Raw genomic sequence first — 16,592 nt, forward strand, 5'->3', positions numbered from 1 at the left:
TTCCATTAACATCAATGACATAAAACACTGACACAAGTAACAATTACAAAATAATTTCTCCTTTTAGGTACTTCACATTTTGTTGTAAAGTAAAGTGAAGCTTCCCTTTCAAACCTGACGGTCCATGGGGCAAGTGAAGTAGAGTTCACTTGTTACTGTGACCTCGGCATATGAAGAGATAGTGTGGTCAGCACTATGCCCAGCCGCCTTTACTTTCCCTAACGTGAGTTAGGCACCCATCATAGTTGGGTGGACTCAGGAACGGTCTACTGACTTGAACCCGGATTCGACAACATTATGTTGTGCTGAATCTAAAATAGCGCTAATAAAATAACAAGTTAAATAATTATCTTTTATTTAGAAAAATAAAAAAATTATAAACTATTTAACTTCAACTACCACACTCCATATCTTAAGAAATTTTAAAATACATATATTTTTTTTTTAAATTCATTAAAACAAAAACAAAATTTCAAACACATATTCTTCAATTTTTACTAAAGATAAAGTTTCTTTTTCCTCTCTCATACGAATCGGATTTTTTAAAAACTGTATTCGGTTGTGGAGAACCCCAGTATAAACGATAGTGTAGAATGTTTTTAGATGTTAACTAACAAACATTGATGCCATTTATGGTTAATCCATAAACATCCTTATAACACTTCAATTGTAATTTTAAAGTTTTTTTTTCTTTTTAAATTTATTTTAAAGCAGACCAATCCTACCATCGAAACACAAAATGTAAAAATATTTACTTCTTTCTCACTTTCTCTTTGGTTTTGTTATAAATTCCACGTGAAAACTTCAGTTGATCGAGACTAGAAAGATATTACAGCAAAACATACAAGTAAATAAGTACCATACAAGCAAAACCATGAAATTGTTTGATAAATGAGTTAAGTATTTTTTAATTATTATTTTAGTATAATAATAATATAATATTTTAATAATAATATCGAATGTTATACGAAATATATAATTGTCTAGGTGATGGCTAAATTGGTTTAACTCCAATTATAAAAAAAAACTATATAACATTTTTGTTTAACTAAAATATATTTCATCAAATATATTAAAAATTTAAATATAATAATATAAAATATAATATAAAATATAATATAAAATATATAATTAAATATAATAAACTTTTAAAATATAAACAATTTTTATCAATAAAGTATAGAAATAGTATAGATATGTTAAAATTTTAAAAAATAATTTAAATATGATCGTAGTTAAATACAATGAATCAAATATATAACTAGATTTAAAATGAAAAAATTCTATAGTTTAAAAATTTTCTATTTATTTTAAGTTATCACTTTCATTTTAGTGTATAAAAACTGTTTTATTTATAAAATAACAAATATCCATAATATCAATAATTAACTAAACACAACACCCACAAAGAACTTGTAGCTTAATAATCGTCTATTCGTTCGATAATAAAGAGAAGGTATCAAAATTTACTTATTGTGTAATGTTCAACAATTAATTTTATAAAAATAACTATATGAGTGCATAGACTAATAAGAAAGTTGATTATCCACCGCCATATAGCCATTAGCTTTAGAGTACAGAATAATATTGAATTACAATGGAATACCGTGGGGAAACTCGCGTAGCGCTCATTAGCTCTTATGAGCGTCCGGTGTTCAGTTCCAAGACAAAATGGGAACTTCACAAAAGCTACTTAAGTGGCAAGAAAATACTCTTTGATCCTTAAAGAAATGTAATTTTTGATGGGAACTTCGCAAAAGCTTAAAGCTACTTAAGTGGCAAGAACATACTCTTTGCTCCTTAAAAAATGTACTTTCTGCAATTTTATTCGAATGCTTTTAATAAACCGGTAGGTATACATAATACATTTCAAATATTCAGAAAAACAATTAAATGCAAAAACGAAAAAAATACATCTAGCTGAGTAACATAATGTAGTAGTTTATGTAATAATACAAAAATACATTTCTGCATTTCTACATTTAGATTACATTTCACAAATATATTTTGTAAATATATAATATGAGTACATTTACTTAATTAAAATGTCAATATAACAAAAATTTACAACAATAAGCTTAATAACAATACACAGTGTTGGTTTGTTAATAAAATTGTTATGCTGAAATTAATATGTTGTGTGCATATTTTTTAAGTTCTTTAAACAACATTCAGTGGATGGTCAATTTCGGAATTTAATATGAAAACGACACGCACTTCTTGCAGTGTAATATAGTGTATTAGTTTTAGATAAATTTAAAATATTAAAATTTTACATTTACAAATAAATGTTGCATTTTAACACGTAACACCTAACAATCATTGTGATAAAATGCACCGACAAAGTTCTTAAAATGCTTTTAAGAAAACATCACTGTTGGTTTAAAACAGTTTCTAATTTATATGTAATTAATTTTTTATAATTTTTTTAAATTTTTTCCTAATGAGTTACAGTACTTTTAACAAGTAAAACGAGTGCACGAAAACCCAAGATGTGTATGCATGGTCTTACATTATGCTGATATTATTTAAAATGTGATGTACAAAATTAACTGTTAAATACTGTTTAAAATGGGAAATATATAATAACTAGCAATAGCAATAATAATAAATACAGAAACAAACGTAAGTTAAAAGGTAAGATTGAAAATGCAATCAATGACATGTATTTTTTTTTACCTTCTAGTATACAAAGAATGGAGTAAGTATTGTAATCATGCTGAATAACTAGCAGATGTTTTGACAGTGTTTTTACACCTACTTATTTATCCTGCACATGATATAAAGAATGTAATGTAATCGTCCAAAAATCTAAATTGAGGTTTTGACAAATTGTGACGTTTAAGTAATGTAGATTAGATTTCTCAAATAAATGTTACATTGTATGACCAGGTTTCTTTCAAATTTTACTGTGGGTCCAATAATATAGTTCGTGTTATCCAATGTTGGTGATTCAGCATCGTTTATATTGGACAAACGGGAAAACGATGGTCTAACAGGGTAAACCAACACCTACGATCTATAAAAAAGTGAAGACAGCCTACTTATGGCTAAAAACTTTATAAATAGCGAACATAACATCACAACTGACTTGTGTGTCACCGCTGTTCGGATTTTGCCATAATTTTAAAAGCCGACTGAACACAGAAATTCGGCTCATACTTATATTGGGCACACGGTTTTTTCTAAACTTAATTTATATTGAATAATTTTACATTTGGACGTTTTTTACTGTCGAACTAATTCGAAGATTATGTTACTGTGTGATGTGTGTCTTTTTAAAACTAATTTTTGACCACACTTGTGTGTGCTATGGAAGCATCTAATGTATCAATAATAGTCTTTACAATATGAGTACACAATGTAAGAAACTTTATATTTTAAAAAACCCACTGAAAAATCTTTTTTTGAAAAATATCATTTAAGGAGTTTTCAATTCAAAGAACTTTTTTTTTCGAAAAAAAACAAATATAAACCTATTGAAAGAATTATACAACAGGAAAATTTTGTAATAATGCAAACGAGTTCTAATAAATGTAGGTAAGATAAAACATTACAGGCTTTTTACCTTAAAAATAAAATAAAGTAAGCAATTTCAAAAGTTATTATTTGGTGTAGACAAACAAACTTGTGCAGAATGAGCTTTAAATAACTCAGAAATGAAAAATATGGTGTTTGAATAAGAAATACATGCTGGTTCCAAATTGTTATTTACAATTTTATCTTTAAAATATTTAAAATAATGTGTTCTTCTCAAGTAAAATTTCTTAATGCGCATTTTGGGTAAAGTGTAATTCAGTATATTTTTCTGTCCAAATGCATTATTGTGGACAACAAATACAATTAAATACAAACTAATATCTGCAAGATAAAACAGTTTCTTCTTTTTAAAACAAGGTAATTAAAAAGTATAGTGACAATTTTAGCGCAATTTCCTTATGTTATCTAAAAATAGCTCTGTCGTAGCGTAAATCAAGAGCAGGGTTAGTAAAACTATTGGTTAAAATACATGTTTTATTTACAATAGAGTTACATGACTAAAAACCATTGCGCGCCTAGCTACTGAACGTGATGACGCAGCCATTGAACGTGATGGCGCAGCTATTGAACGTGATGACGCGTGTGGTGTGGTTGGAAAAAATGCCTACTAATTCGGTCCAAATTTTAATTAATTCAAATTTTTTTGTGACCGAACGAAAGGATATTTATGAAAACTTTCTTCAGCAATATTGTTCTAAATTATGGCAGGAATCGATTGGTACATGTTTCAAGTCTCTAAGTGGTCTGGTTGCCGAGATATGGGCCTAAAACTGCTTTTTTCGAGGTTTTTTGGCTTTTCCGGGAAATCCATGAAAGAAACCCGGAATTTTTATGGCCTATGTTCATCCTCGTAGCTTGCTTAACATAATTGCTTTTGGGACTAGTCATCGATATTGCTTCGTTGAGGAGGAGATACGACTTAAAGCTGCGGACACACATTCATCCATCCATCCATCCATTCATTCATACATCCAGAAATGACGGGTTAATCAACGCAATTCTCCAGAATGGAAATTGCGCTAAAAATCTTGACAGCAGTTTTATTTGCGAAATAAATTCTTTAGAGATTGAAATTGTTTGCACAATTTGGGTAGAGAGTAAACAATGGGGTTCAAGGCCGAGTTCAGAGGTAACACAAACACGGCAGTCCAAGAGTAGACGTCGTTGTCCAGTACAACGCCAGCTAGTACCAGACTCCCCATCACCTGCACCGGAACCAGAGCAAGGAAATTGGTCACTGCCACAAGAGACAGTTGCCTAGCAACCAATACGTCCTGTGTACGTCTAGACAGGTTTACATTATTGAAAGAAGAAATATATCTTCTTGCCGTGAGAGATCGAAAGATGAAAAACTGTCCAACTATGATGGAGAGAAACAGGATAAAATTTAATCCTAAGAAAAGGGCAACAGAGTAATAACGTCCGCCACTTAAATTAGTGTCTAAAGGAAATGCCAAACACATGGAATTGGATGTGAATATTCCCCACTCAGGGCACAGTACTGGCACCAAAGCTAAAGAGAACCCAAGAAGCCAGGAGAGGATGATGGATGCACGTTTTGTGCTCATGGTGAACCGGTACTTGCCAGTTTGGAACCTGAGTGTCAGAAATCTGTCCAGTGTTATCAGACAGATGAAGAACGTCGTGACCTCGCTGGAGAGGGTTGACAGAAACCCGGCCACTTGGCAGACAACCCCATATTGCCATTCTTTTTCACGGACAAAATAATTGTCCCGATACACCTCATCGGCCACGCCTATAATGATGAGATAAAAGCCCATGATCATGTCTGACATACAGAGGTTGGACACAAACTGCCCGTACACTGTGTTTAAACTTTTCCTATCCCATATCACCCTATACGCTAGAGCAAACACATTCCCCAACAAGGCCAGAAGACCTATAGCCCACAGAAGAGTTCTCTTGCTAACATCACTGACTAGGTCTTGACACGAAGAAATGGAGTTGTCTGTGTACTTACATTTATCTACTGGGATGTTTTCACCAAGCGCCAGGGAACAACACAGTTTATGACTGGAAGTTCTAACATAGTTAGTTATTACTAGTCCGTTGAAATAATTAGCACTTATTTCCTTCATGCTGGTACTCTCAATATCAAGAATATTTAGTTTATATCCATTAGGTATAAACATTAAGTTTGTTAATTTAGTGTTAACTAGAAATAGAAATCTGAGTTTTGTCATCTTTTTAAATATTTGATCATCAAGACTTGAAATTTCTGTGTAAGACAAATGCAGTCTTGACAATAGTGGTAGAGACAGGTTAAAGAAAGTGAGTTTTGGGTTGTGCGAAAGGTCAAGTGTCCTAAGATTTTTCATTTTAGAAAAGCTACCAGTCGATGTTATTTCATAAAACAAATTATTTCTAAAGTAAGCCTGCCGTATCGTATTGCCTTCAAGAATAGTTAGAAATGATAAATTTTCTGATTTTAGATCCATTGAATTACACCTTAATGAAATTAATTTTGGAACTATAAAAGTTATGTTAAATTCTGTAGAAAACATTTTGAAAGAAAGATAACGAATGGAATCTATAATATTTTTTGAATTGGCTTTAGCATAGAATACCGTTGCTGTCCCAGCTACACATACTACCCCACTAGGACATGCAACGTGGCAATTGATTTCATCGTCACCTTTGGGACAATCATTGACACGATCACAGACGTTCTCTAGGAAAACATACTGTGACGTATTGAAACACTTCAACATCAGATTGTTTTCATCTTCTCCCTGTGGACAATCCTGTGTCCCGTCATTGACGTAAGTCTCTGGGATACAATAAGACAGTGGACATTTAGTGTAGCCAGATGGACATTTGTATGTCGTACAGTTCTGTAGGTGGGTTAGATCTTGGCAACCCACGACGTCACCCTCACATGATTTAATGTACAAACATTTAGGGGCCACATAGAAAGCCATAGTTTGGTTAGATCCTATTGTATCAACCGGAGCAGGACTTTTACTGCATGCCAGGATATCAGGCCAGAGTGAAGACAACGTACAGTTACCTGATACAGTGTTTGTTGCATTAATTATGCTATCAAACAAGATGCGATGTTGTGGGGTACACCGTTCTCTTAACAGAAGATTAAGATTACAAAAAGACTTAGCGTCAGCGTTGAAACTCTGAATTATGTTATAATTTTGTGACGTTGTTTCATTTAGTTTTAATACCTTCTCGCTACTGTCTGTTAAACAGCATGTAGGTTCACACCCCTCTTCGTCCTTATCATTTAGACAGTGAGGTTTGCCGTCACATACGTACGAAAATGCGATAGACTTTGATTTATTATGTGCCGAACACGGGAATCGCTGGGTAATAAAATGTGTTTTCCTATACCAACTGTAGAACTTGTCATGTTCCAAGTAAGCCGCGACAGACAATATGTCATTATTATATTGTACAAACTCTGTCCCTGTCTCTATAAAGTTTATTTTATTGTTTCTAAATGTTTCCTCCTCACAGATGACAACATATCGATCACTCACATTACAATCAACTTGCCGCCAGACTCCACTGTGTCCAGTTTCATCACGTGATAAAACCCACGTGACACAATCTCCACTTTCTTCAAGGCTTGATGACCATGGCGGAGATATGACCAGTGGTCGACCTTGACCCCACCTAAACTCTCTCCCATGTCGAGTTAGACTCAAGGCCAGACACACGCTGTTGTTATATTCTTTACACCAAGAATCTGGACCTGAGACATTCAGCGTTTTCTTTAGAAGGTCTTGTACAAACTGGAACTCTTCTTCTGTTTCTATGGAAACCATTGCTGCTCCTCTATTTTCACATTCTTGTCCAGCTTCTCTCATGTTGACTTCTGTTTTATTCTCATGTACAACCGAATAACAGGACGTTGGCGTATGTGCCCAATGCGAAAACACCGACTCTAAGCCATGCCTGCAGTAAGTACCAATCACTTGACGTGGTGTCGGTGCATGTTTAGCTGTACCATCCCAAGTGCCGTCTTCGTAAGATGCACAGTTTAAAAAAAAGACACCTGAAATAAATAAAAAATAAACTTGATTTCATCTATTTTAGTTTCTATTAACTTTTAATTTTATTAAAATGAAATACTGTTAGAAGTTCAATATAATATGGTAGGTGTACGAACGGGTTTTGTTTTAGTTAGTATCATACGTTCTACTCCCGAAAACGCCTTTTCAATATTTAATTTAAGAAACGTCAAAATTTTTATAATGAAAAGCTAGTTAAATACAATAATTGTTCCAATTCAAACAGTAGTAGTAAAACACTTGCTCGTTTGGTTTATAACATAAAAACATATATAACATCTATCATATTCAGCACCCCCCCCCCACCCACTAGAGATGCTGAAACTAACTGCGCAAGTTGTACATAAGAGGTCAAAAGTGGAAGTGGTCGGATGAGGATGTCAGATGATGCCTTGATCTGTTCGACACTGCACTAACATCAATTACAACTGATTTAGATTAACTTCTTGGATTGGAGCAACCACGCTAAAGATAGTTGACCAGTTTCAGGGCAACCCTAACCCCTTTCCTTCTCGGGGTAATACTTATGTTGTACTATTCAAAATTAGAGAGACTAGACGATGAGTAGAAAAAAAATTCATAAAAAACGTTTTAATAACAAACTTTTATGTAATAATGGACTAAAAAGTAGAAAATAAATTATAGACTACTTTTTAAAAAACTATAAAGAAATGCGTGGGTCACTTTAGTATCTATTGGATACCTTTACTAATGTTAAGGAAGACACCCACGCTTTTCTTTATAGCTATTTAAATAGTAGTCTATAATTTATTTTCTACTTTTTAGACCATTTATATATAAAAGCTTGTTATTAAAACGTTTTTTATGATTTTTTTTCAGTACTTTACTTGTTTTATTTACAATAGAGTTACATGACTACAAACCATAGCGCGCCTACTGAGCGTGATGGCGCAGCCATTGAACGTGATGGCGCAGCTATTGAACGTGATGACGCGTGTGGTGTGGTTGTATAGACATGCCTACTAATTCGGTCCAAATTTTAAATAAATTCATAAGAAATTAATTAGGCATCCAATTAAATCAAATTTAATTTCAGATTGCACTGACTTCATGTCTTGACCCACGTGCCAAATGTGAATCGTATCGGTCAAGTAGAAGTGTCCGAATTTTCACTCCGGCGATTCGATCTAGACAGACAGACAGACTGACGAGGAAGTGAGTTAAATAAAAGCGTGTAAAAACCTGCAATGTTTCATGATTAATTAAAGAACAACAACGTAGTGGTCGGATTGTATGCGCACTCGGAAAAGACGTATTTGTTGAAATTGTCATTAGTATAAGTTGGTACTATTGTTTCACGTCGTTGATGACAGAAGTGAGAGGTCAACCCCTTTCTTTGCCATTAGAAATCATTATGTCTATGATGTGACTGTAATGGTATTCTACCGCCATCGTCGTTACGACATCCACCCCCTACCTGTGCTCCGCCTCTTCTCCCCTCTTTCCCTCCCCCCCCCCCCCGATCAGCTGGAATTTCTGGACCGTTAGACTGTTCAGTCGCTAGATTTACATCGTGACTCATCCGAAGCCGATATATACTCCAGACCAGGGGTCTCCAAACTTTTCAGCCCGAGGGCCGCATTAACTATCAAATATAAGTTCGGGGGCCAGAGTTTCTTCCAGGCATCTCTTAAAAGGTACTTTGATGCAAAAGTTTTAATATTAAAAAAGTCTTCGTTGGGCAAATACTTATAAAACCCATCCGCCCTTATTTAACCTTGTCTTTAAGGAGGTCATTTAGTGGGCGACTGGTCATACTTCAATGGTATTTGCACCCAATGCTACATTTTCAGTTCGTTTTGAATTTTTTCTCAGCCACCTTCAACAAATATTTTTTTCCGTGGACAAAAAGATCTCCGAGGACCGGATCATAGGATCCATTTTGTAGACCCCTGCCCTAGTCTACTGGTATCCTATTTGCTCAATAAAAACACGTCTATATTTCCCCCAAAGGCTAACATTCAGCTGTACTATGTCTCTGGCTCTCACCACCCACCCTGGGGTATGTCCTGACTTAACCTCAAATACAAAAGGGTTATCTCATTAAGTATTTCCTCAAGTTTACATCTAAGATCAGACCTGGTGGGGCTCCCTCTTCAGCCACCCCATGTCACAGGCCAGACGACCGTGCCGCTCCTAACCTCCAAACAGCTAGATGGGACACTAATGCCTTTCTATCAAATTATGGTCTGTCCCAATTCATGTGAGGAATAACCCACTAGCATCAACAATAGACCGAGGTACCTTGGGTCCGAGATTCATTTTTTTCTGCTAAACGGACCATAACGGCCTATAGTAACAGGCTAGATCTGAAATGGAACGAGGCAGTATACCCGGTCTATTTCGTTATATGTTTGCTTGCCTTAAAATAAAGTTGAGAATAGCATAAGAACCCTGTGAAAAATAAAGCTGAGATGCCTCTGCTAAAATAGACCTATACTACCGCCAATGAACCATGCAAGGTAATCAAGGATTTTGCCAATTAAGATTCTCACTACTTTTGACTGCGGGAGCAGGCTTAAAGTTAAGGGGGTTGTAGGATTATAAGGTCATTCTCAATTAACTAGTTAGTGAAAGAAAAATGCTTAACTGCTTAGCATATAGAGAACCTAGGCAATAAGACAGACTAGTATAGGTTATGTTCTTTAACCGTTTAAATATAAAGTTGAGGCAAGACAAAGCAGATCTATAATATATATATATATATATATATATATATATATATATATATATATATATATATATATATATATATATAGCAATGTATGTGTGAGTGTTTGTCTTTTATGCATTTCTGCACCTTTCATCTGATTGCCATGCAGGGCACGATTTTTTTCCTCTATATACGGTATATAAAAATAAAAGTCGATGGCAGAGTTTCTTCCAGGCATCTCTTCGAAAAAATTTTACCGCCCCCCCCCCCCTCCCCCGAACGAAATGAAATTTATATAATTTATATAGAAAATATATACTTTTAACAGTGTCCGCCCCCCCGAAGAAAGTTTACCGCCCCCCCCCCCCCCCGAAAATTTCAAGTGCCCCCCCCCCCCCCCGGAGAAAAAAGTCTGGAAGAAACACTGGTCGATGGCTGTTCGACACCGTTCATCCAATCGCCATCAAACTTTGGGGAGTTGATGATAATACTCTCGAAAACGTTTGGGTGAAAAAAAATTCAATTTCGCTTGGGCGGCCCCCGGCAGTGTGTGGCTCGGCGCCTCGGTCTATAAGATGAGCACTATGGCACCTACGTTCGTTTTAAAGAGTGCAATTGACTCTGAATAAAATTTGGCATTATAGTCGTTCAATAAATTGAATCAGGCGAGTTCGCCATCGCCCCGGGAGTTATGCCGTAGGCGATATGGCGACTACGTCTGTTTTAAACATATCAAAAGATTATTTATAAGATTGGGGTTTAGAGTTGTTAACTAAAACTAATCAGGCGCCATTAGGGTGTTATGTGGTGCCCAAGGTTATCCCGTGAACACAATGGCGCCTACGCTCGTTTTAAACAGTGCGATAGACTATGAATTCGATGGGTCTTTAGTTGTTCACTAAATTGGATCAGGCGTGTTTGCCGGCGCCCGACCGGGTTCAATTTGGCGCACCGATTATCCCGGTAGCTATGTGGCGCATACGTTCGTTTTAAAGAGCTTTATTGAATGCGGATAAGAAGTAGTATTATAGTCGTTCACTAAACTAAGTCAAACGCGTCCGACCGCGCCCCGGTATGGTTCGATTTGCCACGGGATTTCCTTGTGCTTTCTTCTAACCCGTTCAGCGCGCGGGGACTGGAACGCTAGTATTGAATAAATGAGAACACATTTTTTCGTACAGTGTAACACTCGTCGCCGTGTGTAGGACTCTCTTCATGAGCAAGCCTCTCATTAACAGAGTTATGTACTAGATACCATCTGAAAGTACTTAATTGTAAACGATGACGAAGCTATTTCGACCACAGAATGTGTGCAAGCGCGGCTAGTACAGATGGATGAATCCAAAATATGGGGAAGCAGAAGAGTTGGAAAAGTACGGACTGGACTACGATTGGAGATTAAAGTATCTCTAAACTCTGATGATGAAACGTTGTCTGAATCGATTCCTTCATACAACGATGCTATTTTAGCTTAATCTATTAAACGAAATATCAATCTTCGTCTTTTCTCATTCGTGCCTAAGACACATGTTGTAAATGAAGTAATATGATTCAATGACCTCGGCATAAAATTTGGGCATAATGTGGTCAGCACTACGCCAAAACGCTTTAGCTTCCGTAACGTGAGTTAGGTCCCCATCAAAACTGGGTGGACTCAATGACGTTCTACGGACTCAAGCTCGGATAACAGTCGTAAGCTATTTGTACTTATGCGATACACATATTGTATAAATAATATTATTGTATGTAAGCAAATATTTGCTTAAGTAACAGATCCACACAAGTAGGTCTAGCCTACAATGTATTACTCTACATACCACTGCTAGTCTTTACGGCCAGAAAGAAACACATCAATAAAAACTTTAAAGACATTGTTTAAAAAGTTTATGTCCACCACCAAACTCTGACATCAGATTCCAACGGTGTTATTACAATAGTGAGATGGGGCGTGGCTTTTATAACCAACCAAACAATGTTGGCTTCCGATTGTCGTTGTGATCTGTTTTAACGGATTTGTAAAAAAAAAAGATTTGCATGTCCGATGACCTATCAGAGAGTTGTTAACGCCCTATAAATTGTTTAGTCCAAAATGTTGAATCATTCATGTGTGTGAGCCGTATCAATGTCGCCATCACTACGGTCAAAGTTTACTAGCAGGACCAGTGGCGTCACAAGGGGGGGGGATGAAGGGTGCGGTCCGCAGCGGGTGACACAATTTAGACGTGAGAGGTAACAAAAAAAACATATACTGTCAAAACAATGCTTTATCTAGTTACAATAATAAAATAGTAAGGGGAGATGGGTGAAACCAAGCCGAAATGCTAAATTATTGGAGGTGGGGGGGGGGGGGGGGAGGGGTGACACCCTGAACTGCTCTGGTAGAAACCCGACGTGCTCACATTACTGTTGGGTGTTGCTGTTGCTGATTATATCCTCGTCGATAATTTAGTTGGCCAATCATGAATAATTAAAGGACTAGTGGTATTTCAAAGTGTGGTGCGTCAGACGGGTACCAAAAAAAAACCAAATCGGCTCCGCCAAAAGGACCAGCGACAAATGGACCACGTGATTTAGGCTCCCGACCAAATAACTACCGACGTATTGGCTGCCGACAAAAATAGTACTGACTTATTGACTCCTGACAAAATAACTCCCGACATCTTGGCTCTCGACAAAATGACACCCGACATATTAGCTCTCGACAAAATGACACCCGACATATTGGCTCTCGACAAAATGACACCCGACATATTGGCTCTCGACAAAATGACATCCGAAATATTGGCTCTCGACAAAATAACTCCCGACATCTTGGCTCTCGACAAAAGGACACCCGACATATTGGCTCTCGACAAAAGGACACCCGACATATTGGCTCTCGACAAAATGACACCCGACATATTGGCTCTCGACAAAATGACACGCGACATATTGGCTCTCGACAAAATGACATCCGAAATATTGGCTCTCGACAAAATAACTCCCGACATATTGGCTCTCGACAAAATGACACCCGACATATTTGCTCCTGACAAAACAACGCCCAGGTCACCACTTTTGGTGTAACGTATTTACGTCACCCACAAACCACGCTCTCTTAAAAACTTTTATCGATCCACTATCAGTTTGTTTTTTCCTGACCCTTATGTCGAGGCCGTTTTGATTTCATCGTTATGTCAAGGATCTTATTTGTTGTGACTATTACGTAGCGTTTTGAAGTTACACCATTACGACGTAATATTCAAAGCTAGAATCAAAGCAAATCATTTTGTTTGCTTGTGCATAATTAATTGACGTTAATGATGATGGACGATGACATTCATAGTTGAAGGCGCGTGCTAATGAATTTATTGGTCGTGTCGGCCTTGGCACATTGACCGTCAATAGATGAAGGGGAGTGAATGGCGCGGTTACAACGCCCAGGTTTTACAACAATTATTTCCCTTGTTTTAGGAATCTGTTTTGTAAGCATTCTGAGATGGCGTGTGCGGAAGTTAAAGCGTATGACTGCTAACCCGAAAGTCTCGAGTTCGAATTCGGGGCTTGAATCCGAAGGACATTGATGAGTACATCCAGCTCTGATGGGTACTCAACTTACTTAAGAGTAAGATGGACCTCCAAGTGTGGTATGCTCATTCAAACTCCCTATCATAATTATAAATAGAGTAAAGAATCCTCCGCAGCGATCCATTTGGCAGATGAAGTAGAGTTCACATGTTTCTTGACCTCGGCATATGAAGGTGTGGTTAGCACTTTGTCCAGCCGCCTTTTCTTTCCTAATATGAGTTAGGTACCCATTAGAACTAGGTGGAAACTGACTTTGGCCCAGATTCGAACTTGAGACTTTCTGGTTAGCAGCCTAGCGCTCTACCGATTAGGCCACATTGTCCCATCTATCACAATTATGCTACCAAGTTATTCTCTCCCTACCACTAGGGCTACCAATTTACTCTCTTTCTTCCGCTAAGACCAGCCTTAGGTTTACACTATTTTCTCATTAAGGCTTCATATTTAACCCCAATATCTCCCCCTAAAAATCTACAAATTTGATCTTACACAGCGATTGATCGCTAATTTATCTCACCAGGAAATTCCTAAATTATTTTATCGGAAACAAGCTATGCCCCATTCCTATTATAAGTGGTAAAGAGCCACTTTTTAAAAATACAACTAAATTAAAATGTACTAACGCTATCATTGTTATTTTTTCCCCACAACTTATCGATAATGATAACAGCATGAAGAACTAGGGGAGATAACGTTTCTCTAACGAACAGGCGCACCTCGCGTCGGCGTGAGAATACACCAAGATAGCTCACGTGGGTGCCCAGCCTGCTTGAAATAAAAGGGGAAAAAATGGTCCATTAATTCTAACAACAAATGGTGTAAAGTGTAAATCATGGGATATTTTTTTATCTAGCAAGCTTTGCAATGTTTGGGTACAGACGTCACAGTTTCCGCTTCCGGTGTCAGCAGATGAAACTTGTACGGAAGAGAAAGAAATGAGATAGAGTTATCTCATCAAGCCAGCATTTTATTTTTTGGTGTCATTAGTAAATGTTTTATTACCCGGCAGTGTGGTAGTGCATGGGGAGGGAGCAACAGCTAGGGGAGGGCGGGTGGGGCGGACTCCCCGGGCGCCGACCATAAGCAGGCGCCAAAACTAGTAAGATAAAATTAGAAGCTCATTGTGAGCTAAAATATTGTCAAAGATAAGAAACAAAAAGGCTACACGGCTTTAAGCAATGATTTAACTATGTTCAATTGTTCAATGGCACCAAAAATAGAAGATGTTACGGCAGGGGTTCCCAACCCCGTGCCCGCGGGCGTCATGGCGCCCGCTGAACGATTCGTATGTGCCCGCCTCTCACTATTCGACAGAGACCGATGAGCATCTTTATGATTGTCTGCTAACAGGATTATCGTCATACGCTCCTAATTATGAAGCTCTGGCCAATGAAATGCAATGCCAAAGATCACAATTGACTTTATTATATTTTATAATTAAATGTTTTCTTTGTATTTATGTGTTTTGTTTACTTTCTTTACGTTTTGTAAATACATTTCTATGTGTGTATGCAATTTGAAAACAATGCCAAATAATTTTATTATTTTGAAACATTTTTGTTTATTATTTATTAAAAAATTATGACTATAAGAAAATAAGAAAATAAATTATGGTAAAATGACAAGTTATGGAAGGAGTTTGTCGATTTAAAATAGGTGGTGCCCGCCACCCTACCGACATTTTAGAATGTGCTCTAGAGTAAAAAAAAGGTTGGGAACCCCTGTATTACGGGATAGTGGCTGGTAAAAAGCGCAACCAACCTTTCCTATTAGGTGAGGGAGGGGGGGGGGGGCGGTCACCATCATGGATAACTATAAATACAGTGTAGGGGGCGTAAAATTTATAGTTCGTCCTGTGTGCTGCAACGTTTATGTGTGGGGCTAGAGTGTGTATGTGTGGGTGGGGGTGGGGGGGGGGGGTGGGGTGATGGAAGGTGACGTGAAGTTTCTCATTTCATTAGCACACGCGGTATAATGTGACCCTCTTTAGCAACCCACCACTGGGTTCAATATTTTATTTATAGAACTGACCCCTAACACTATAGTGACTAGAAATACGAACGAAGAAGAAGTGACATTTTACACAAAAAGTAACTTGACAAACTAACGACATTCACATGAGAAACATTCAGATCAAGCTAACAATCGAAAGTGTACAGCTTATAAAACTGCTGTAAACATAATTATGGCATCCCTGTACCCAAAAGGTTTCAAAAGCGCCCCCCTCTCCCCCCCCCCCCTCACACATACCTGCCTCTCCGCCCCCCCCCCCCCCCCCCCACACACACACACACACTTACCTGGAGAAAAAACGTTCTGGAAGAAACAGGACCAAAGCTAAAAACCGAAGCTATTTTATTAACCCATATTAGCAACACCCCATGCCTTCTTTCTCCAATATAATAAGAGCAAGACCATACGAGTAGTTAGTGATGGTAAACATTTATTAACGCTGACCCCATCCCCCCTCCGCTCACCGAATTGTCTGACCAACACCCGACACCAAAAACAACTCACCGCCTCCCCCGTGCAGCGACCGGACCGTGGGACCGTGCAGCTCTCACTTGACGCTGATTGGCTGACAAAAATATCCTTCCGCGTTGTCCGGTCTGCGCCATGTCAACATACGCGCAGATTAAAAGTCAACACAAAAACTTAGCACGCCATTTTCCCTCAAAACAAACGTCCCGACCACACAAACCTGCTGTATGAAATCTTAGAGTTAATTTCTCTTTTGTGTCATCATCTTCAACATTTGTGTTAAC

This window comes from Physella acuta, unplaced genomic scaffold (assembly GCF_028476545.2).
Source record: "Physella acuta isolate Inbredline_101_S28 unplaced genomic scaffold, ASM2847654v3 ptg000396l, whole genome shotgun sequence".
Taxonomy (NCBI): domain Eukaryota; kingdom Metazoa; phylum Mollusca; class Gastropoda; family Physidae; genus Physella; species Physella acuta.